The sequence below is a fragment of the Chiloscyllium plagiosum genome, unplaced genomic scaffold (genome assembly GCF_037043375.1).
Source record: "Chiloscyllium plagiosum isolate Xiang-an unplaced genomic scaffold, Cpla_swu_hap1 HiC_scaffold_8, whole genome shotgun sequence".
Classification (NCBI taxonomy): domain Eukaryota; kingdom Metazoa; phylum Chordata; class Chondrichthyes; order Orectolobiformes; family Hemiscylliidae; genus Chiloscyllium; species Chiloscyllium plagiosum.
This window is the reverse complement of record NW_028270146.1, coordinates 89,400,176-89,424,112: the sequence shown is the minus strand read 5'-3', so window position 1 is coordinate 89,424,112 and position 23,937 is coordinate 89,400,176. Positions and strand designations below refer to the sequence as shown.

The 23,937-nt window shown below is 44.7% G+C and overlaps 1 long non-coding RNA gene and 1 other non-coding gene across 2 annotated transcripts in view; both read right to left on the bottom strand.

The window, feature by feature from the left end:
* Nucleotides 1-5,883: 5,883 nt before the first annotated feature.
* LOC148149438 (uncharacterized) overlaps nucleotides 5,884-23,937 on the bottom strand; it is a 32,658-nt gene continuing 14,604 nt past the window's right edge. The window contains exons 2-4 of the long non-coding RNA XR_015757966.1: nucleotides 23,617-23,745; nucleotides 23,288-23,518; nucleotides 5,884-7,968 (exon numbers count right to left, since the gene is read on the bottom strand). This is a non-coding gene — a long non-coding RNA (uncharacterized LOC148149438). The remainder of the gene's footprint in view (nucleotides 7,969-23,287; nucleotides 23,519-23,616; nucleotides 23,746-23,937) is intronic.
* Nucleotides 5,971-6,056, bottom strand: trnas-uga (transfer RNA serine (anticodon UGA)). Its single transcript has one exon. It is a non-coding gene; the product is annotated as a tRNA-Ser (tRNA).

The following is a 23,937-nucleotide window of genomic DNA, read 5'->3' as shown; positions in this document are numbered from 1 at the left end:
AGCTTACTTCAGTTCAGCCCTTGGCTACAGCAGAAGTTACTTTTTTTTTTAAGTAAATCAACTTAAGTGGTCACTGGATGAGTAATCTGGATATGAAGGTGAATGCTCTGGTTCAAATCCCTCTGCAGCAACGAGTGGAATTCCATGAATAAACTTGGAAGTGCAAGCTAGTTTGTTCTCAGTGATTGCTGCAAAAGTGTGCACCAGTCCTGAAGTCCTTTCAAGAAGAAATTCTGCTTCCTTCCTTGGACTGGGCCACATCTAATTCCAGACCCACAGCAATGTGGTTGGTTCTTAACTGCCCTCTGAAATATCCTTGCAAAACACTCATCCGTTCAAGGGTAATTAGGGATAGGCAGCAAATTTCTATCTAATGAAAGAATAAGGAACGCCAATGGACTTTAGCGCAGCTAGCCAAAAGCTTAGTCAAAAGAGCAGGTCTTAAAGGGTGTCTTACAGAAGCAGAAAGAGGAAGTGGAGTGAAAACGCTTAGGGATGGAATTCCAGAGCTTAGGATTTGGAAGGATGGTGATACAGCCATCAATCTTGCAGCAAATAAAATCAGAGGTGAACAAAACAGTTAGAATGAGATCAGTGCAGATACCTTGGAGGTTGTGGAGTTGTCGGAGTTGTGGAGTTTCCGAGGTAAGCAGACAGGTAGAGATGGGGTAGCAGTGAAGCATTCACTTTGTCCTTCACCTATCCATCGACTAAAGAACAGCATGTTTACAAATGGTGTCTTAGCTCTCCAGTACTGTAATTGCCTGGCTTTGTATGAGTTTAAAAAGAAAGGCTAAATGTTTATTGTTCAACAACAGAATATACACAACTCCATGCTCTCAAACATAGGAACCAGGAAAAGATTGTGATGATAAAATTAGCAAGTGTTATGCTTTAGGATTTTGACAGTTCTTTCCAATACTTGCTTTTCCCTGGGGTGAAGACTTGATGTGATGAAGGATTGTGATCCTTGGCAGCCACTGAAGAAAAACTCTGCTTGTTAAAAGGATGGATTCTCTTTGGTTTCACACTCACAATGCAGGTATTTGCTGTCATTCTCCAGTTTTAGGATGTAATAGTGAGGCCTGGTAGGGTTTATCAAGTACAAAGTTCAAGTCCCAATGCAGTTCCAGCCTCCAGGTTGCTTAAGAGCAGGTATTCATAAGGAGGGTTCTTTTACCCTCTCTTTCTTTGACAGAGATGTTTCTGCCAGCCAGACCATGCCTACAAAAAGACTTACCAGGAACCTGGGGCAGAAATTTACACGGAGGAGGTTCGGGGTCGGATGGTTCACCAACCCCATGAGAAAGTAGGCAGCAGGTTGACGGGCAAGGTCAGAAGGGCTTTTTCCCGAAACATCGATTTCGCTGCTCTTTGGATGTTGCCTGAACTGCTGTGCTCTTCCAGCACCACTAATCCAGAATGCAGAGATTAAGTGCTGTGGGTGCAGAGTAGGACTTCTGCTCCTCAGTGGCACCCTCTGGAACTGCAGGCCAATCTGCTTGGTTGGTAGACCTCTAGTAGGCACTGCCAGTACTGCAGGCAGGCCCAAGAAGGACCTAATGGAACCTCACATGCAGGTATATCGGGGCATTAATTAAGTGGTGGGTTACTAACTTCTGGCAAGGGGAAGACCCAATGGGCAAAGTGCATCCTTCAGACATAACACCCAGTTCCTTCCCACACTTTTTTCTAAAAGGTTGCCCACATCTTCCGGCCTGCCATATTAAGGCATGGGCAGGGTGCTGTTTTGGTCAAGTGAGCTTTACCAAACCCAGTTGACTCTAATTATTTAGTTACATACAGTGACTGGGCTGTTGGATTGGCACCCACCCACCTGCCTGAATTATAGGGGGAGCTCTAGGATGGGTAGGAAGGCGACGGGCCTTTTATCATTCTGTCCCCACCTCTTCCCACTTCACACTACACCCCCCCCCCCCCGAACCCCCAAACAAAAACAGGGCCAATGGGGAAATGTCAAAACCTCCAACCCCACTCCACTCTCCCCATCTCTGCCACACGAGCATCTTGTCCCATTGTCTTCATGTAACAGCTTTTGATGGGAAGGCCATTTTCAGGTAGGTTTCCAATTCTCCCAGAATGGCCAGGAACCTGTCGGATTTGTTTTCAATCCTTCGGAGTCTTTTAAAAGCAATCTGGGAGCTTTATTATGTGGTAAAGTGAACTCCTTATCTGGAATTAACTCCTCCCGGCAGCAGAACTGGGAAAAGAACAAACAGACCGACGACATAAACAGAAATCCAAGTAGACGGGATTGTTTCCTTCTGTTACCTTGGAAAGGCACCCATTTCCAGAATTACATAACTCACCTTGCTCAATGCTGGGAAAAATCTCAGGTTGGTCAATGCAACCAGGCTGCGATGTGATACAGCAGCAGCAAATGAGTTCACCATCAGGGACATATTGTAAAAGGGATCTCGAAGGTGTGATGCTGAGTACAGTGGGCACTGCTCAATATCATGGTGTCACCTGAACTCAGGCAAGCGATCAACTGTGTCTCCCTTAATCTCAGTAACAATATTTGTCAGGCTCATGCAACTTCTACCGAGTTGCTTCCATGCAACAAACAACATCTTTGTTAAGGAGAAAGTGAGGACCTGCAGATGCTGTAGATCAGAGCTGATAATGTGTTGCTGGAAAAGCACAGCAGGTCAACATCTTTGTTAAGACAAGGCCTTCTTCTACCAAGATGTGTTCCTCTGCCACACTCGACCAAACAGGGTTTCTGGAGATCCCGACCAGGAAAGAGGATGGTGGCAGCAAATCTACCTGATCCCTCTGTCACTATGATATACAGGGGTGATGATCCAGCATTGCTGGGATTAATGAAGACTCCATTTAGCTACAGCAGGCAGAACACTGGTGTCCGTGGAGATCTGAAGATTCCTCAGATAGACCTTTAAGAAAGTTGCTCAAGCAGTCAGCAACTGTAAGAGCTGAACATTTAAGAACCTTGTCATAGTCATAGAGATGTACAGCACAGAAACAGAACCTTCGGTTCAACTCGTCCATGCCAACCAGATACCCCAACCTAATCTAGTCCCATTTGCCAGCACTTGGCCCATATCCCTTTAAATCCTCCCTATTCATGTACCCATCCAGATGCCTTTTAAATGTTGTAATTGTTCCAGTCTCCACCACTTCCTCTGATAGCTCATTCCACACATGCACCACCCTCTGCATGAAAAAGTTGCCCCTTAGGTCCCTTCTAACATTTTCCCCTCTCTCCCTAAACCTATGTCCTCTCATTCTGGACTTGCCCACTCCAAGGAAGAGATCTTGTCTATTTACCTTATCCATGCCCCTCATGATTTTATAAACCTCTATAAGGTCACCCCTCAGCCTCCGACGCTCCAGGGAAAACAGCCTCAGCCTATTCAATCTCTCCCTATAGCTCAAATCCTCCAACACTGGCAACATCCTTGTAAATCCCTTATGAACCCTTTCAAGTTTTGCAACATCTTTTCGATTGGAAGGAGACCAGAATTGCACGCAATATTCCAACAGTGGCCCAGCCAATGTCATGTACAGCCACAACATGACCACCCAACTCCTGTACTCAATACACTGACCAATAATGGAACGTGTACCAAACACCTTCTTCACTATCCTATCAACCAGCGACTCTACTTTCAATGAACTATGAACCTGCACTCCACAGTCTCTTTGTTCAGCAACACTCTCTAGGACCTTACCATTAAGTGTATGAGTCCTGCCCTGATTTGCCTTTCCAAAATGCAACACCTCACATTTATCTAAATTAAACTCCATCTGCCACTCCTCTGCCTATTGGCCCATCTGATCAAGATCCTGTTGCACTCTGAGGTAGCCTCTATAACACTAAGTCTATACTCTGGTAAAATGTATTTAAGACCCGCTAAGTGTGAGTGAGGACCTCATGTAGTTTGAGCCCGAGCCACACCTAGACGGTTACACATTGTGTCGCGTGTCAATATTCTGTAGGAGCGGTCCTAAATTGAAGTTCAGCCAGATAGTGAATGGATATAATTACTTTGTAGCCCCAGAGCAGGGAGTGGGGAAAACAGTCCCGGAGCAGTGTGTGCACATCGTGTCCTGGGCAGAGTAGGTGAGGCGGGGGAGATAATCCTGGCCCTTACCTTGTAGCAGCTGAGTGCTGGTACGGAGCAGTCCAGGGCTTGGAGCACAGCGGTGCCGACTGTTGGCTGGGGTCTGGCGTGGGCGGTTAGACCGCGTGTGGAGGGCCTGTGCTGAGCTGCTACACTGTGGTGTCTATTTGAAACTTCCTACCTTAGTATAATGTCAACCCTTTAATGATATCCTATTTTTAACTTATTTTCAACTGTGAAGTAATGCAACTATTTTTATTCCTCTGCTGCATCCATGAATTGTACTGAGGTACTTGTACCTAAGATGTCACCATAAGAAGGTAGCGTTAGAAAACCTTTTCAATGTACTCCTACAATGGAGTACGCGTGACAATATTGTATTGTAGCCAGTAGCAACAGTAGCATTTTGCTTCCTTCATTGAGTCTTGGCCAGATGATGGAGATTAGCTCAGTGCTCTTACAGTTCCACATTTATTGACAAGGAAAAGGATCGCCTGACCTCTCAATTCTATTTTGTGCTGTTTGGTTCTGTACTGGTTCATATTGCATGAGCAAGAACTCCATGTTTTCCTCAACTTGTCATTTTGATGCCACTGTGAAGATTGCAGTGAGACAAAGGCGCACTTGCACGACACTGATCCAATTATGTTGATCATGGGAAAGTTCACTGTGTGAGAATGAAGAATCAGGCCCATTCTACAGGCAAGCGTCCTCTTGTTCTACACAACTAGTGTCACGGCTATAAGAGGACAGAACAGAGATTTTTTTTTTAGATTACATTACAGTGTGGAAACAGGCCCTTCGGCCCAACAAGTCCACACCGACCCGCCGAAGCGCAACCCACCCATACCCCTACATTTACCCCTTCCTAACACGACGGGCAATTTAGGATGGCCAATTCACCTGACCTGCACATCTTTGGATTGTGGGAGGAAACCAGAGAACCCGGAGGAAACCCACGCAGACACGGGGAGAACGTGCAAACTCCACACAGTCAGTCGCCTGAGGCGGGAATTGAACCCGGGTCTCCGGCGCTGTGAGGCAGCAGTGCTAACCATTGTGCCACCGTGCCGCCCACTAATAGTGCACAAGAGATAGTGCACAAGATAAATAAATGCAAGGCAGACAATTACAATGTTCCCCACCCAGCGGATCAGGTTAGGCCAAGGACTGGCCATCTTCACCAGCCTTAACTGGAATGGGAACACAAATCTCTTCTGTCTGACCCAATTTGAGAGATTGAGGGGGTTAGACAACACCCCTCAAGAAGAGAGGGGTGTCACGGCAACACGGTGGCACAGTGGTTAGCACTGCTACCTCACAGCGCCAGAGACCCTGGTTCAATTCCTGCCTCAGGCAACAGTCTGTGTGGAGTTTGCACATTCTCCCCTTGTCTGTGTGGGTTTCCTCTGGGTGCTCCGGTTTCCTCCCACAGTTCAAAAATGTGCAGGTTAGGTGAATTGGCCATGCTAAATTGCCCGTTGTGTTAGGTGAAGGGGTAAATGTAATGTGTCTGGGTGCGTTGCTCTTCGGAGAGTGGGTGTGGACTTGTTGGGCCGAAGGGCCTGTTTCCACACTAAGTAATCTAATCTACAAGACAACGTGGTTGTTTATTTGAATGAACAGCCTGGATCAGATCAAAATACTGCAATCTCCTCCCAGTAAACCGCAACAACGACTGACACCTGAACATTTTCCATTGAAGCGAGGGTTCAGAAGTTGGGATTTGGATGTTGCTTCCACATTGTTGAATAATAAAAGAAAATCCATTGAGAGGTTTCCAAGACAGGTTTAATCAGAATGTACCATTCACAGCAGGCCAAACAGGATGCTCTTACAATCTAGTAAGCAACCGACTAGAAGCAACGTGCAAACAGGGATTGAACCTGCGTGGGGAGACCCCATTGGATTTCAAGTCCAACGCCTTAACCCCTCAGCCATCACAGCTACATGTACCAGTCACAAGTTTTACCGTTATCTCCTTTCTAGCACGTTGGGGTGACCTTTCAACTCTCATGTCCTCAGGACATCAAGGCATCTTATAGCTAACAAATTAATTTTGAATTATAATTACTGTTATTGACAATTGTAGGAAGCAGTTTGTGCACAGCACAAAATCTACATGGACAGATCAACCTTTCTTTCGGCAATGCAGTTTGCGAGGTAGGTATTGGCTTGGAAATAATTTCAGGAAAGTTAAATTGATCACAGGCAATTGGTAATTCTCACATGACAAACTTCACTTAGCCAGGACTAGGGATACAGGCCCTGGATCCCAAATGAGCTTGGGATTGATTAGAAACGATAATGCGTGGCATTGGAAAATGCACAGCAGGTCAGACAGCATCCGAGGACCAACAGACATGATGTTTCAGGCATGACCCTTCATCAGGGCTGGGGAGGGAGAAGGGGGCGGAGAGATAAATGGGGGAGGTGCGGTGGGGCGAGGGGTAAAGTGGGTGGGATGGTGATAGGTAGAGGTGCAGGTCGGAGGTGATTGTGATATCTGGGTGGGAAGTATGGAGAAATTGAGGACTCCAGATGCTGGAGATCAGAGTCAGAGTCAAAAAGTGTGGTGCTGGAAAAGCACAGCAGGTCAGGCTACATCCAAGGAGCAGGAGAGTCGATGTTTTGAGCATAAGCCCTTCATTTGGGAAGTATGGAGCAGATATGTGGGAAGGAAGATGGACAGGTAGGTCAGGTCAAGAGGCAGTGCCGAGTCGGAGGGTTGGATCTGGGGAGTAGGGAGTAGGGAGATTTGGAAATTGGTGAATTCAAATCTTGTGTCAGACATTGGAGAACTCCTTTACCAACACTGCCACCTACAGCCAGCCTGAGGAACTGCAACAGCAGTCTCATCAATTGGAAAACGTCTCATCAGCAGTTTATTCTGACAACCTTTCTGATCCTTGAAGCATCTCGCAGCAAAAGACTTTGATCTCACTTTCAGTTAACTTAGATTCGATTAATTTGAAGTTGGCTGTTGCATTACTTTGTAAAACATGGTGCAACTTAAATTGCTTTCTCTCTCACTCTATCAAAAAAATCCAACGAAGCAGTATCAACAACAGCTTGTCACAAATACTCAAGGGCACATACTTCAAAGAAAAAGGAACATCAAAACAGTGCTATCATCTTGTTAAATAGTACAATCAGCAATGTCCATTTTATCACTTGGCATTGTTCATTATTAACTAACATTCTGGGTCAGAAACGGATCACTCTGTTCTGAGGAAGACTCACTAGACCCGAAACGTTGACTGATTTCTCTTCACAGATGCTGCCAGACCTGCTGAGCTTTCCCAGCAACTTGTGTTTTTGATTCTGGTAATGTTCGCCGCTCTCGAATGATACAAGCTGTAAAAGAGCCCTGGCCTGGGCCAGAGGTTGAAGACTCTGCTCTTGGCTTCTCCTGATGGAAGTGGCTATCCTTGGTTTGATCTGGATTAGTGATAGAATGACCTGCCCTTCTACAGTGCAGATTCGAGAAACTGATTTCTGCATTGTGACCCAAGACTTCAAAATGGTACCAATGAACCAGATAATGTACCTTCCAAAGGAGATACATCAAGGCTTCCTCGAACCTTTTATATCAGATCTGAACATTTTTGTCATTACAAGGGAGAATATTAAAGATTAAAAATTATTTTCTACTAACAGTATTTTTTAATGTGTTTAGTGTACAGTAGTTTCTACAGGGAGCCAGTGTGGCATCAATGACCTCCATCTGTGCCATCACAACTCTGTGACCTTGAGTCATAGCAACTTCCAGGTGGGATGGAAGACTGAAGATCCTGGTTTGGGAATTAGTCAGATAAAAACATGGAATGCGGCTCCCATTCCAGCCTTTCAATATTGGCTAATATGGAAAGAACAAAAGGGAGAACATGGTAACTTGAAGATGAAGACAATTACATAAATTCCACATCATATTTTCAAGCAAGCTGTATATCAGTTCCCTGAATTATATTCACCCAATGCAGTTTTTAAAACTCTCAGCCAAAGGAAAAGGTTCTCCCTGTCTATTTTATTTCTACTCCTCACAATTTTGCATACCTCAATTATGTCACCCCCCTCGGCCTTCTACATTCAAAGGAAAACAATCCCAATTTCTCCTCGTAGCTACAATTCCCCAGCCCTGGCATATTCTCTACACTCTCTCCAGAATAATTGTGTCCTTCCTGTAATGTGGGGACCAGAACTGCACGCAGTACTTTGGTAGTGACTTCATCAGAATCTTATACAGTTTCATCATTATATCCCTACTTTTGTATTCTATACTATTATCAATGAAGGACAGCATTTCATATACATGGTCTAAAACTTAATCTACCTGTACTGCTGCGTTTAGGGATCTGTGCACTTGCATGCCAAGATCCCTCACTTCATCTACCCCTTTCAGTATATTCCATTTTACTGTTTGACCTCCCTAAATGCACATTTATCGGAGTTGAGCTCCAGCTGCCACTTTCCTGCCCATTTCACCAGCCCATCTATTTCATTTTGGAGCTTAGAGCTATCCTGTACTTGACCGATTCTTGTGTTGTCCGCAAATTTCCCAAATATGCCCCCCATGCTCAAGTCCAAATGGTTAATGTGTAATACAAACAGCAGAGGTCCCAACACTGAACCCTGTGGAACACCATTTGAAACAGCTTTCCACTTGCAAGGGTAGTCATTGACCATTACCCTTTGTTTCCCGTTACTAAGCCAATTTTGGATCCGATTCAACATATTATCCTGTATCCCATGGACTTTTACTGTTTTGACCAGTCTGCCATATAGATTCTTATCAAATGCCTTTCTAATACCCATGTAGACACTATCCTCTACACTACCCTCATCGACTCTCAAATAAGTTAATCAAATTTGATTAAGGCATGATCTTCTCTTAACAAAGTCGAGAGTGTGGTGCTGGAAAAGCACAGCAGGTAAGGCAGCATCCAAGGAGCAGGAGAATTGACTTTTCAAGCAAAAGCCCTTCATCAGGAATGAGGCTGTGAGCTGATGGGGTGGTGAGATAAATGGGAGGGGGTGGTGGGGCTGGGGGAAAGGTAGCTGAGAGTGCGATAGGTGGATGGAGGTGGGGGTAATGGTGATAGGTCGGAGAGGAGGGTGGAGCGGATAGGTGGGAAGGAAGATTGACAGGTAGAACAGGTCATGAGGGTGGTGTCAAGTTGGAAGGTTGGCACTGAGTAAGGTGGGGGAGGGGAAATGAGGAAACTGGTGAAATCCATATTGATGCCGTGGGGTTAGAGGGTTGCAAGGCAGAAGATGAGGCGTTCTTCCTCCAGGCGTTGGGTGGTTAGGGCATGGCGATGGAGACGGCCCAGGACCTGCATGTCCTTGGAGTTGAAGTGTTCGGCTACGGGGCGGTGGGGTTGGTTGATGCGGGTATCCCAGCAACGTCCTCTGAAGCATTCTGCGAATAGGTCTTAACAAAGCCATGCTGACTATCTCCAACTAGTCCATGTCTTTCCATGTCTCTCAGGATTGACTTGAACAATTAGCTCACCACTGAAATAAGACTAACTGGCTTATGATTGTTTTTTTTTTGGCATTTCCTTTACTCCCTTTTTAAACAGTGGAACTACATTTACATTCCTCCAGTTGTCCGGCACCTCACCTGCATCTAGTGAAGATTGGAAAACAATCCTCAGTGCCTCTGCTATTTCCTTCCTGACTCCCTTCAAAATCCTAGGGAAAAATCCATCTGGTCCTGACGACTTATCCATTTTTGAAGTATTCCAACTCCTCAAACACGTCCCCTCTCATTATGATTATTTTTGTCCAAAATTTTACACTTCTTCTCTTGGCTTACTACATTCATATCATCCCTTTCCTTTGTCAATATTGAAACAAAAATTCATTTAAAATTCATCTCATCTCCTCTGCATCTTCACACAAATTCCCTACTCCATCTCTCACTTTTTCCTTAAGTATACTCTTTACATACTGGTAAAACATGTTTGGGGTTTCCTTTATCTTGCTTATTAATGTGTTGTCATGAACTCTGTTTGATTTCCTTATTTTTATTTACAAGATCCATCTTTGTCAGATATGTGAAACAGTCCATCTTCCGCAGTGACACCAGCACCATTCCTCACCTTCTCCTCCACGACATTGACGACTGGATCGGCATCACCTTGTGCTCCCACAAGGACATCGAACAGTTCATCAACTTCACTTCCATCTTGACCTTAAATTCGCCTGGACCATGTCGGACACCTCCCTCCCCTTCCTGACCTCTATGTGTCCATCTCTGACGGCTGATTCAACACGGTCATCTACTTCAAACCCACTGACTCCCACAGCTACCTGAAGTACACCTCTTCCCACCCTGCCTCCTGCAAAAATGATATTCCTTATTCCCAATTCCTCCACGTCTACCGCATCTGTTCCAGGAGGAGCAATTCCACTCCAGGACATCCCAGATGGCCTATTTCAAGGACTGCAAGTTCCTCTCCCATGTGATCAATGATACCCTCCAGTGGATCTCCTCAACCTCTGCCCTTGAACCCTACCCCTCCAATCGCAACAGAAGGACAGAACCACTGTGGTCCTCACCTTCCACCTCATCAACCTCCGGATACAACGCACCATCCTCTGCCTTTTCTGCCATCCATAATCAGACCCCAACACGAGAGATATATTTCCCCCCGACCCCTTTCAGCATTCCACAGAGACCAATGCCTTCGCGACTCGCTCATTAGGTCCACGCCCCACTTCAACCCACTCTCCACTCCTGGCACCTTCCCCTTCTGCCGCAAGAGGTGTAAAACCTGTGCTCACACCTCCCCCCTCACCCCCATCCAAGGGCCCAAATGTCCTTCCACATCTGGCAGAGTTTTCCTGTACCTCTAAACACCTCATCTACTGTGTCCGTTCCTCTTGATGTGGCCTCCTCTACATTGGGGAGGCAGGATGCCTAGTTGCGGAGCATTTCAGGGAAGACCTCTGGGACAGCCACACCAACAATCACACTGCCCTGTGGCCAACCACTTCAGCTTGCCCTCCCACTCCGCCAAGGACATGCAAGTCAGTGGGCCTCATCCACCTCCAAATCCTAGCCACCCGACGCCTGGAGGAAGAACGCCTCATCTTCCACATTGGGACCCTCCAACCACACCGCATAGATGTGGACTTCACCAGTTTCCTCATCTCCCCTCCCCTCACCTCATCCCAGATCCAACCCTCCAACTCGGCACTGCCCTGTCCATCTTCCTCCCCAACTATCCGCTCCAACCTCCACTCTGACCTATCACCATCACCCCCCAAATGCAAATACTTACCACCTTCACAGCCACCTATTTATCTCGCAGCCCCTTCTACCCCTCCACCCAAAATGGCGATTCTTCGGCTCCTCGGATGCTGCCTGACCTGCTGTGCTTTTTCAGCGCCTCACATTTCGACATTGATTCCTGTTCTGCCTGTGCTACTCAAGGTTATCGGCAGTGTTGAGCTTTTTTGTGACAACATTTTTGATTAATCATCTCCTGTATTTTTCTATACATCCACGGGGGTCTAGATTTGGCAGTACTGTTCTTATTTTTGGAGCAGACATGGCTGCTTTAACCCTTAAGCATCTCAGTTTTTGTCACCTCCCATTGGTTCACCACTGATTTATCCTTTCGCTTCCTATCCAGTCCACTTCAGCCAAATCACTTCAGTTTTGTAAAATTTGCCTTCCCCCAGTTAAAACTTTTAATCCTGATTTATCTCTGTCCTTGTCTATAATAACAAATTGTGGTCACTGTACCTGATGAGGTCACCCACTGTCACCTCACCCACTTGGCCATTTTCATTTCCCAAAAATAAATCTAGAATTGCATCACCTCTTGTTAAGCTGGTCAGGTATTGTTCAATAAGAAATCCTGGACACAGTACATGATTTTTTTTTCTCTTCAATGCCCCTTATTATTGTTTGAAATTGGGATAGTTGATATAGGGATAGTTAAAGTCACCTACAATTAAAGGCAGAAATCTGTCTGCATACATATCCTTCTATTTCCCTCTCACTTTGAGGGTCTGTAGTATTCCTGAAGAAGGGCCTGTGCCCGAAACGTCGAATCTCCTGTTCCCTGGATGCTGCCTGACCTGCTGTGCTGTTCCAGCAATAAAGTTTCAACTTTGATCTCCAGCATCTGCAGACCTCACTTTCTCCTCTGTAGTATACTCCTAGCAGTGTAACTGCCCCATTTTCATTCCTAACCTCAACCCATAAGGCTTCATTTGTTAACGTGCTTAGTATGTCATCCCTTCTGACAAGTGTAATTTATTCTTTAACCAATACTACTACACCCCTTTGTTTATTGTCACCCACTCTATCCTGCCTAAAAACTCCATATCAAAGGATATTGAGCTGCCAATTGTGTCCAACCTCCAGTCAGGTTTCCATTACAGCAGCTACATAAGAGACAGTGAGTTTCATCCTGGGTTTTGGAATTCACCTTGGGCCAGGTTTGTGAACGGAGCTCGGAATGAACCTAAGCCTCTAGACGAGCCATCGATCGAGGGGTTCCCGATGTGCAGAAGGATATGAGGCTTGCTGATTTTTCTCCTTTCTGATTATCATTATTACTTAATAAGCACCCACATTTAAGGAAATCGTTGTCGACTCTTCTCTTAATTATATTTAATAGAATCTAAAAGAACGGCTCAGATACACTTGTGATCCAAGACAATTGCTAATTGATGTTCGACCTCCCATTTCCTGATCTGAATCTGACCCATCTAAGCTTACACTTGGGATCCCATCCTCACCATACTCGTTGAGGACTTCACCAATGGAATCAGCATAAGACCCCTGTGAGGATATTTGTCCCAGCGCTGCCCACATCAGGTATGTACAGGTCCCACCTTCGCCAGAAACAGTCCCAATGCCTTAACAATCTAAACCCTTCCCTGGCATACCATTTCTACAGCCATACATTCATCTCATCTCTCCTCTTATTCCTGCTCTCACTAGCATGTGGCACTGGGAGTAATCCTGAGATTCCTACATTTGAGGTCCTATATTCTAATTCATCTTCTAACTCCCCAGATTCAGTTTTCAAATCCTCAAACCTTCGTTTACCTATGATGTTGGATGTTTTGTGTAGCACAATCACTGGCTGTTCACCCTCCTGCAGCAAATGTCCTGCAGCTGCTCCATGCCATCCCTGACCCTGGCACTAGGGAAGCAACATACAATCTTGGATTCATGCCACACAGAAGTGCCTGTCTGTACCTCTTACTATTGAATCCCCTCTCACTACAGCCCTGCCACTCATTTTCCTTCCCTTCTCTCCAGCAGAGCCACCCATGGTGCCATGAACGTGGCTGATGCTGCTATCCCCTGAGAGGCCATTCCCTCCCGAGAGTTTTCAAAGTGGTGCATCTGTTTGAGAAGGAGAATGACCACAGGTAACTCTTGCACTTCCTTCTTGAGTCTTTCACTTTGTCTGATCGTCACCCATTCCCTTTCTGTCTATCATCTATACAGTGAGTCCACCCACAGCTCTAGCCCCAGAAAGCGGTTAGTCAGCAATGAACACACTTCCTGAACAGGTAGCCATCAGGGACACTGGAAGCTTCAGCCAGAGGGTGGTGGGCCTATGGAATTCATTACCATGGAGCGCAGTGGAGGCCGGGACATTAAATGTATTCAAGACAGATATTGGTAAGTTCTTAATCTTGCAAGGAATTAAGGGATACGGGGAGACTGCAGGTAAGTGGCGTTGAAATGCCCATCAGCCATGATTGAATGGCAGAGTGGACTGGATGGGTCGAATGGCCTTACTTCCATTTCTTATGTTCTGAAGCTTCCCTTATTGCCCTCATTGTGCAAGAGGAGTACACAAATCTGAAGTCTGCTGTCATGACTCTTCTCTGGATTAAACTAGTTATTCTCTTTAAGAGAATTTAAGCGAGCTAAGGACCTTCCTGCATTTCAAACACTTGCACCATTATTGCAAGTCCCTACCTTTATTAATGCCAATGCTCGTAGTTCTCCGATAATGCCGTAGTTGCTTTCCAGCGAAACCTCGCTTAATAGAAATAATAGGGCCTGTGAGAAAAGTGGTGTTGGGGCAGACGTGCAAAAAACAACACTCACGATCACTCGAAAATCACCCAAAAGCCTAACACAAAGTATAGCACAGCCTGAATGAAGGTTTCAATCATCTATATTGGCAAAACAAAAGTAAATTTAACACATTGCATTGAAAAAATGTTGTTAATGCGGGGAGAGAGGGTCATCATCACCGCCACCGTCAGGTGCAGTTGCGGTTGCAGAAGTGGATGGCTGTGGTTGATTGTCTTCTGACTGTTTCTTGGGGGTTGGTTTAGATTCTGTGATATGCATGTACAAGAACAAATTAGAAAGGCAAATGGTAAATATAAAGAGTAATGCAGTCCTGCAGGATTTACTAAAGGCTATTACAGGAATTATACAAGAATATTCATGTTTCAGAGGGAGACCAATAAATATTTATTAGTTTAATGTTTGAGATGAAGCTGCTCAATGTACAGTAGTACAGTGGCTGCAGGTGACATTGGTGCATGCGCAGAACATGGCATTATGGGTCAGTGGTTAGCACAGTTGCCTCACAGCACCAGGGACCCAGGTACGATTCCTGCCTCAGGTGACGGTTTGTGTGGAGTTTGCACATTCTCCCAGTGTCTGCATGAGTTTCCCCTGGGTGCTCTGGTTTCCTCCCACAATCTAAAGATGTGCAGGTTGGTGATTTGGCCATGCTAAATTGCCTGTAGTGTTCAGGGATGTGTAGGTTAGGTGTATTAGTCTGGGGTAAATGTAGGGGAATGGGTCTGGGTGGCTCTTGTTGGCCCAAAGGGCCTGCTTCCACACTGTAGGGATGCTATATAATTCTTTAAAAAAAAGCGTGTGAAACGATCCTCACTTGAATCTTACTATTGAGAAGAGGTAAGCATTCTCGAACCTAATTCTTCAGCGACGTTCTAGCTGCAAAAACATGTTTTATATGAAAACTGCCTGTATATTATGCTTCAAAAAAATATTCTGCAGGTATCACTTACCAGTTGGCTGTTTCCATTGAAACAGTGTTACTTTCTGAACGGCCTAGACTGGAACTGAGCACTACTCTCGGTCTTTCAGCTTCAACTACTCCCTGTTTTTACCCAATTCGGAAGCACTATTGTTTAGCCAATCAGCACTGAGTTCCCTCTTTTTTATAGGCCCCCAAAAACAATGCTTCTGAATAGGATCAAATATTTTTAATTAAAATACTTTTTAATCAACCTGCTCAGAAAAGTTATTGTACACCGCTGGAGCAGGTGGGACTTGAACATGGGCCTCCCAGTCCATGGGGTAACAACACTACCAGTGAGTCACGAGAGGGCCCCTGAACAGGATCAAACAGTTTGTTCAGTTAACCAGCTTCACCCAAGAGTAGCTCAGCTGACTCCTGTTTCAGACATGTAATTAAAACTACACCCAAACAGAGCAGCTTTTAGTTACTCGATTAAAGAACTAATTTAGCTTGAAGATTAGCCCTGAAATTAACTTTACCACTTATCCCTTGAAACTCAGGGTGTTTTCACCCAATTCCAAAGCACTCACATGTAGCCAAACAAAACTCTCAATCATTTCAAATTCAAGATCATTTGTTGCTATCATTCTATATACCTCACCAGTCTTTCCTTCCCACCCATTCTTTCAAAACGTTGCACTCACCTGAATATTTAGTCCCAGACTTGATTTCCATGTGACCATGTCTGTGTAATGGCTACAAGATCACAGCCTTTGGAGTCTCATGGAGTCATTCCCTGCTTTATTCCAGTGCCACTACAATGTGTTTCCTTTGCAAGTACATATCTGAATCCCTTTTGAAAACTACGCTTAAAATCAGTTTCCGCTACCTTTTCAGGCAGATCATCATAACTCAATGAGGAATAAAATTCTCTTCCTTTCTCTCTTGCCCCGTTATCAATAATCTTAAACCTTTATTGCCCGGTTACTGTCCCTCCTCCCAGTCAACACACAGGAGATGGAGACTACCGAGAGAGGGGGAGGAAACTGCAGGTGGTGGGAGGGAATACAGCTGATACAGGGAGGGTGGCAGCAGGTGGAGACAAGGAGTGTCTGGGGGATGGGGAGAAGTGCAGGTGGGGAGGTGGAGGCAGCGGGAGAGAATGAGTCTGTAGGGGATGGGGAGAAGGTGTTCATGGAAAGTGGTGGAGAGAAGGCAGCTGCAGGAATGTGGGATTTGGGGTGAATCTGCCTCACAGGGTGTTGGTGTGAGAGCAGCCGCAGTGGTGGGGGGAGGAGGTGGATACCAGAGAGTTGTTATTCATGATTGATGGTTAATGGGTTATAAAATGGTCTAATAGTTGATCACTCAATAGGCATTGATTAACTCTGTGGAGGAGTTAATTTAAAAGGGTACAATATGTTACAGTGAAACATCCAATTTAAATGGATGTAACTTGAAAATTCAAAGCAGACTAACTAACAGCACTGCCATGTCACATTACAAACACACAGTACATTTTGCTACGAGACCTGGGTTTAAGTCGTACCTCCTCCAGAGGTGTGTCATAACATCTCTGAACAGGTTCATGAGAAAATACTGACACACAGAACATGGAGTCCATTCAGGGAACTGCATGAAAGGCAAAGTGCACACAAGATGCAGCTGGTACATTAGTTCTGTAATGTCATCACACATTACACATATTCCAATTGGTGTGACAATGCAGTTTCCAGCAATTTCTAACTTTGTGACACCAGTTAGGGTCTGCAGATTGTAAACTTCAGTTCAATAAGAACATATTCATGAGTCATTTGGCATAAGATTGTTAGGAACAGCATCAATCTGTGGTGTAGCCAAACCCAGGCTGAAAGGGTAGAACAGTATGAGTCTCCCTCTGGATTGGAAAATTGCACATGCCACTCCAGTTTTTAAAGAAGGGCAGAACAGAAAAATTTGGGAATTACAGACCAGTTAGCATAGCATATGTGGTGGGGAAACTGTTGAAGTCTATAATCAAGGATGGGCTAACCGAACACCTCACAAACTTTCAGTTTCTCAGGGAGAGCCATTGTGCGTCATGGCAGCTAGGCCATGCATGTCAACCTCACTAAATGTTTTGAAGAAGTGGCTGAAACAGTGGACAGGAGAATGTCTATGGATATTGTTTATATAGACTTCCTGAAGGCATTTGATAAAGTCCTTTAAGAGACTGTTAACGAAGATAGAAGCCCACAGAATTGAGGACAAAGTACTAACGTGACTGGGAAATTGGTTGAGTGGCTGGTGACAGAAAGCAGGGATAATGGGTCGGGTCTCAAATCGGCAGAGATGTGACCAATGGTGTCCCACAAGGATCTGTATAAGGACCTCTATTATTCATATTATTTATTAATGACTTGGATAATGGCATAGAAAATTATCTGTCCAATTTGCTGATGACACAAAGTTAGCTAGCATTGCAGATTGTGATTTTATGCTATCATCTACACTAAGAGATATTAAAAGGCTAAGCGACTGGTCAAAACCGTGGCAGATGGAGTTCAATGTAAGCAACTGGGAGGTTACATTTTGGACTGAAAAAGGGTAGGTCAGAGTACTTTCTAGATGTTCTGAAGTTAAATACAGTGGATGTCCAAAGATTCTTAGGGGTTTAGGTGCATAGCTCTCGAAGGTACAAAAAAAAATCAAGAAACTTAATGGAATGCTAGCCTTTATATCGAGGGGAATGGGTGACAAAGGATGCAGCTTAAAACCCTGCTTAGACCCCATTTGGAGTATTGTGAGCAGATCTGGCCACCACACGTTAGGAAGGATACATTAGTTTGGGAGCAAGTATCATGTAGTAGAAGAATGGTACCCAGACTACAAAGGTTACATTATGCGGAGAGATTATACAAATTAGATCGGTTTTCTCTCGAGTTCACCTGTCAAATTTCTAAAGGTGATCTGATTGAAGTCTTTAAGTTATTAACTGGAAAAGACAGGGTAGGTAAGGATGCATTATTGCTGGTGGTTCGGGATTCTAGAACTAGGGGGCATAGTGTAAGAATTAGGGCCAGACCGTTCAGAGAGAAGTGAAGAAGCTGTTCTACACACAAAGGGTGGGTAGGTGTGTGAAACTCTCTTCCAGAAATGGCAGTGTATGCTGGATCAGTTGTTAATTTTAAATCTGAGACAGATAAACTTTTGCTAAATGCTGGTTTTAAGAGGTAGGGCCAAAGGCAGATATATGGAATTAGGTAATAGATCAGCTATGATCTTAATGAATGGTGGAACAGGCTTAAAAGGCTGAATGGCCTAATTCTGTTCCCATGTTCCTCACTGACAGCAGCATACAGTCCTACCTGCAAATCATTTTAATTATCAGGACATGAAGTTTAAAAGATTGACACCTAGTTTGACATCCAATTCATATCTGCACATGATGTATTGGGTGGACTTATCAGACAAAATGAAGAGATAAGACTTGACCTTGCATCTTAGACCATAAGACCATACAATATAAAGAGGTGAATTAGTTCTTCCAGCCCATCGAGTCTGCTCCACCGTTTGGTCATGGCTTGATAAATTTCCCAATCTCATTCTTCTGTCTTCTCTTCATAATCCTTGATAAAGAACCTACCTACCTCTGCCGTAAATACACTCAGTGACCTGGCTTCCACAGCCCTCTGCAGCAATGATTCACTATGTTCTGGCTGAAAAAATTCCTCCTTATCTCAGTTCAAAAGGTTCAGCCCTTCATTCGAGACTCTGCCCTCAGGTCTTGGGCCCTCCTCCTCATGGAGATACATTCTGTACATATAGAATACTGAGAGGCCTAGATAGAATGTGAGTTTCAATCAGATCCCTCTCATCCTGCTGAGTTCCATCAAATGCAGACCCAGAATCCTTAACTGCTCCTCATGGGCCAATTCAGTGCTTTTCCCATGTGTTAAATGTGCAGGGAATCATTGTCCTGGTCTCAGAGCTCAAGAATTGGCAATTACAAAGGAGGATGCCACTGGATACTGATGTCTGAAGAAATATTTGAGGATTTACCAAATATGTCAGCACACAAAATAAAAGTGGAATCTTCAGAAATACACAGGAGACTTATCAAAGTTAAAACATGCAATAAAGGGATAAAGTGGATGACCGTTTGGGTGGTCGCCTTTCACCAGAGATTTTGTCTGCCTCATTTCACAGAATCAAAATCCTACGTCTGTCCTCAAGAATTGACGAGAACATTATACAGTCATAGAGATGTACAGCACAGAAACAGACCCTTCAGTCCAACTTGTCCATGCCGACTAAATATCCCAACCCAATCTAGTCCCACCTGCCAGCACCCGGCCCATATCCCTCCAAACCCTTCCTATTCATATACCCATCCAGATGCCTCTTAAATGTTGCAATTGTACCAGCCTCCAACACTTCCTCTGGTGGCTCATTCCATACATGCACCACCCTCTGCATGAAAAGGTTGCTTCTCAGGTCTCTTTACTATCTTTCTCCTCTCACCCTAAACCTACGTTCTCTAGTTCTGGACTCCCCCAACCCAGGGAAAAGACTTTGTCTATTTATCCTATCCATGCCCCTCATGATTTTATAAACCTCTATAAGGTCACCCCTCAGCCTCTGATACTCCAGGGAAAACAGCCCCAGCCTGTTCAACCTCTCCCCATAGCTCAGACCCTCCAAACCTGGCAACATCCTTGTAGATCTTTTCTGAACCCTTTCAAGTTTCACAACATCTTTCCGATAGGAAGGAGACCAGAATTGCACACAATATTCCAAAAGTGGTCTAACCAATGTCCTGTACTGCTGCAACATGACCTCTGAACTCCTGTATTCAATACTCTGAACAATAAAGGAAAGTATACCAAACATCTTCTTCACTATCCTATCTACCTGTGACTCCACTTTCAAGGAGGAATGAACCTGCACTCCAAGGTCTCTTTGTTCAGCAACACTCCCTAGGACCTGACCATTAAGTGTATAAGTCCTGCTAAGATTTGCTTTCCCAAAATGCAGCACCTCTCATTTATCTGAATTAAACTCCATCTGCCACTTCTCAGCCCATTGGCCCATCTGATCAAGATACCATTGTAATCTAAGGTGATCCTCTTCGCTCTCCACTACACCTCCAATTTTGGTGTCATCTGCAAACTTACTAACTGTACTACTTATGCTCACATCCAAATCATTTATATAAATGATGAAAAGTAGTGGACCCAGCACTGATCCCTGTGGCACTCTACTGGTCACAGGCCTCCAGTCTGAAAAAGCAACTCTCCACCACCCACCACCCTCTGTCTTCTACCTTTGAGCCAGTTGTGTGTCCAAATGGCGAGTTCTCTCTGTATTCCATGAGATCTAACTTTGTTCACCAGTCTCCCATGGGGAACCTTGCCGAATGCCGTACTGAAGTCCATATAGATCACATCTACCCCTCTGCCCTCATCAATCATCTTCATTACTTAGTTTATATCTTTGGTAGATAGCTGTCTTCAATTAAAATAAATTGCAAAAAGATGGCTGTAAATTATTTCAACGAGAGGGGAAAGAAATAAAAGAGACCCAAGGGCATTTTTTTCACACAGGGGTGGTACGTGTATGGAATGAGCTGCCAGAGGAAGTGATGGAGGCTGGTACAATTGCAACATTTAAGAGGCATTTGGATGGGTATATGAATAGGAAGGGTTTGGAGGGATATGGGCCGGATGCTGGCAGGTGGGATATCTGGTCGGCATGGACGGGTTGGACCGAAGGGTCTGTTTCCATGCTGTACATCTCTATGACTATGACTCTATCTCCTTTGTGACAATAGCTGTTGTTGTTGTGGAGAATTATATCCACTTGATGGCGCTGATTGTCTTCTTTCACACTTTACAGAAAGTGTTTCTGCAGCAGAAACCATTTAAAGAATATAATCTGGCTTTAAGTGATGGTTTGGCTCCACAATTTCTCACTGGGCAAATATAGTTCTAAGCCACATAGCCAAGAAACGGTTTCATTGTCAGTGCGTGCATTAAAAAAATCTGGAGGAGTGTGGTTTCAAAAATATTCAAGAATCCCTGCAGTCTGGAAACAGGCCGTTTGACCCAACAAGTCCACAACGACCCTCCAAAGAGTATCCCACCCAGACCCATTTCCCCTAAACCCTATTAATCGACATTTACCTCTGACTAACTGACACATCTCTGGACACTGTGGGCAATTTAGCACAGCCAATCCACCTAACTTGTACATCACTGGAAGGAAACCAGAGCACCCAGGGGAAACCCAAGCAGACATGAAGAATGTGCAAACATTGCCTGAGGCTGGAATCGAACCCTAGTCCCTGGCACTGAGAGGCAGCAGTGCTTACCATTGACCCACCATTCAACACTATCTGAGACAAAGCAACTTCTTGACTGGCACTTCATCCACCACCTTAAATATGCACTCTCTCCACTATTAGTGAACAATGGGCGGCACGGTGGCACAGTGGTTAGCACTGCTGCCTCACAGCGCCAGAGACCCGGATTCAATTCCCGACTCAGGCGACTGACTGTGTGGAGTTTGCACATTCTCCCCGTGTCTGCGTGGGTTTCCTCCAGGTGCTCCGGTTTCCTCCCACAGCACACAAAGATGTGCAGGTCAGGTGAATTGGCCATGCTAAATTGCCCATAGTGTTAGGTTAAAGGGGTAAATGTAGGGGTATGGGTGGGTTGCGCTTCGGCAGGTCGGTGTGGACTTGTTAGGCCGAAGGGCCTGTTTCCACACTGTAAGCAATCTAATCTAATCTAATCTAATGGCCCCTGTGTGTACCAGTTGGGTTGCCAATACTCCTGGCAAGCTGACAGGCTGTTGTCATGGTGGTGTTTACCAAAGACCAGCCTGTAAGGTGAAACCCTACACTCCTGGCTGCAACACATGAACAAGGAACCAGAGTACGCCACTCAGCCCTTCAATAGGATCATGGCTAATCTGATTTTATCTAATCTGATCATCTGGGGAGGCGAGACTATTAATCCAGAAACTCAACTAATGTTCTGGGGACCCAGGTTCAAGTCCCTCTATGTCAGATGGTGGAATTTGAATTGAATTAAAAACAATGGAACTAGGTGTCTCATGCTGACCATGAAACTATTGTCGATTGTCAAAAAAAAAGATGCCCAGCTGGTTCACTAGTCCTTGAGAGAAGGAAATCTGCCATCCTTACCTGGTCTGGCCTATATGTGACCCCAGACTCAGAGCAATGTGGTCAGATCTGGGCAATAAAAGCTGATGTAACCAGAGGCATCCACATCCCACCAATGAATTAAATAATTTTAAAAAATTTTAACCTCAACTCCACATTCCCGCACATCTCCGATAACCTTTCATCCCCTTGGTGATCAAGAATCTATCGACCTCTGTCTTAATAATTTAAATATTCTATATCTGCTGCCTTTTGAGGAAGGGAATTCCAAAGACTCTCAACCCTCAGAGAAAAATAGTTTCCTCCTCTCTGTTTTAAGTTGGCAGCCTCTTGTTTTTATAACTATAGCCTCCTACTTCTGAGGAAACATCTTTCCAACATCAGCAACTTTTCATCCTTTCAACATTTCGGTATATCTGCCAAAACAAAAAGGCACACCCACTTGTAAACCTTCATTAGTTATCCTAGGAGACAGGCCCCTCAGCCAGAAATGAAGCTGTTTCCTGCCATTACAGTGAAGACTTGACCCTGGAAATCCTGGATACAGAACTGTAGAACTCTTACAGCATAGCACACCATTTGGCCCTTCATATCTGAGCTTCCTCATTGAAGGTGCAATTTACCTAATGCCACTCCTTCACCTTTTCCCCATTCTTTTCAGAGAACAATCCAGTTCCCTCTGGAATACCTGTGTCCAACATAGTGTGTCAGGCAGAGTATCTACAGAATTAGGATCTACAAAATTAGATCAGCCATCTAAATACTGTGGCTAGAGCAGCAGGTCCGAGACTAGGAATACAGCAGTGAGTAACTCACCTCCTGACTCCCTGAAGGCTGTCCACCAGCTACAAGGCACAAGTTAGGAGTGTGATGGATTTGTTCCCACTTGTCTGGGTGCATGCAGCTCCAACAACACTCAAGAGGCTTGACACCATCTAGGACAAAATAGCCCATTTGACTAGCAAAACATCCACCACCTTCAACATTCACTCCCTGCCATGGATATGCAGTAGCAGTACCTGCCCCATCTACAAGATTCCAGGGTCATCCAAAGCTCCTTTCAAATGTGATTTCTACCAGCTAGAAGGATAGAGCAGCAGGTACATGGGAACTCCACTAGTTGCAAGGTCCCCTCCAAGTTACACGCCATCCTGACTTGAAAATATTCCTGATCTTTCAATGTCGCTCCTTTGCACCAGATTTCCATCCCAAATCTGCAGTTGTTCAAAGTGACAGGTCATCACCACCTTCTGAAAAGAAATTAAGGTTGCAAAATAAATACTGGCTCAACCAGTAATGTCTACATCAATAGGCATGAATAAGATAAATACAGTATTAAAAAAATTACTTCTTTCCTGATGCTGCCTGGCTTGCTGTGTTCTTAGCCAGCCTCCTCCTTGTCTACCTTCTTGACTTTGGCCAATTATCTTAAATCTGTCTCCTTTAGATAGTCAACGTCCAAACATTTGGTCAGTAACTGGAAGGAGCAAAAGTGAGTTCTCATTGTGAGTACAATTCATTATAGATGCAGCACAACAGCATCAAAATACTTTCTACCAGTTCTTTCCTTGAGCAAGTGTCATCCTTTTCACATTGATTCATTATCCATGAAAAAAAAGCTGCAAGAGAACATGGTGTGTTAAAAGGTTTTGAGGGGGAAAAAGGTGAA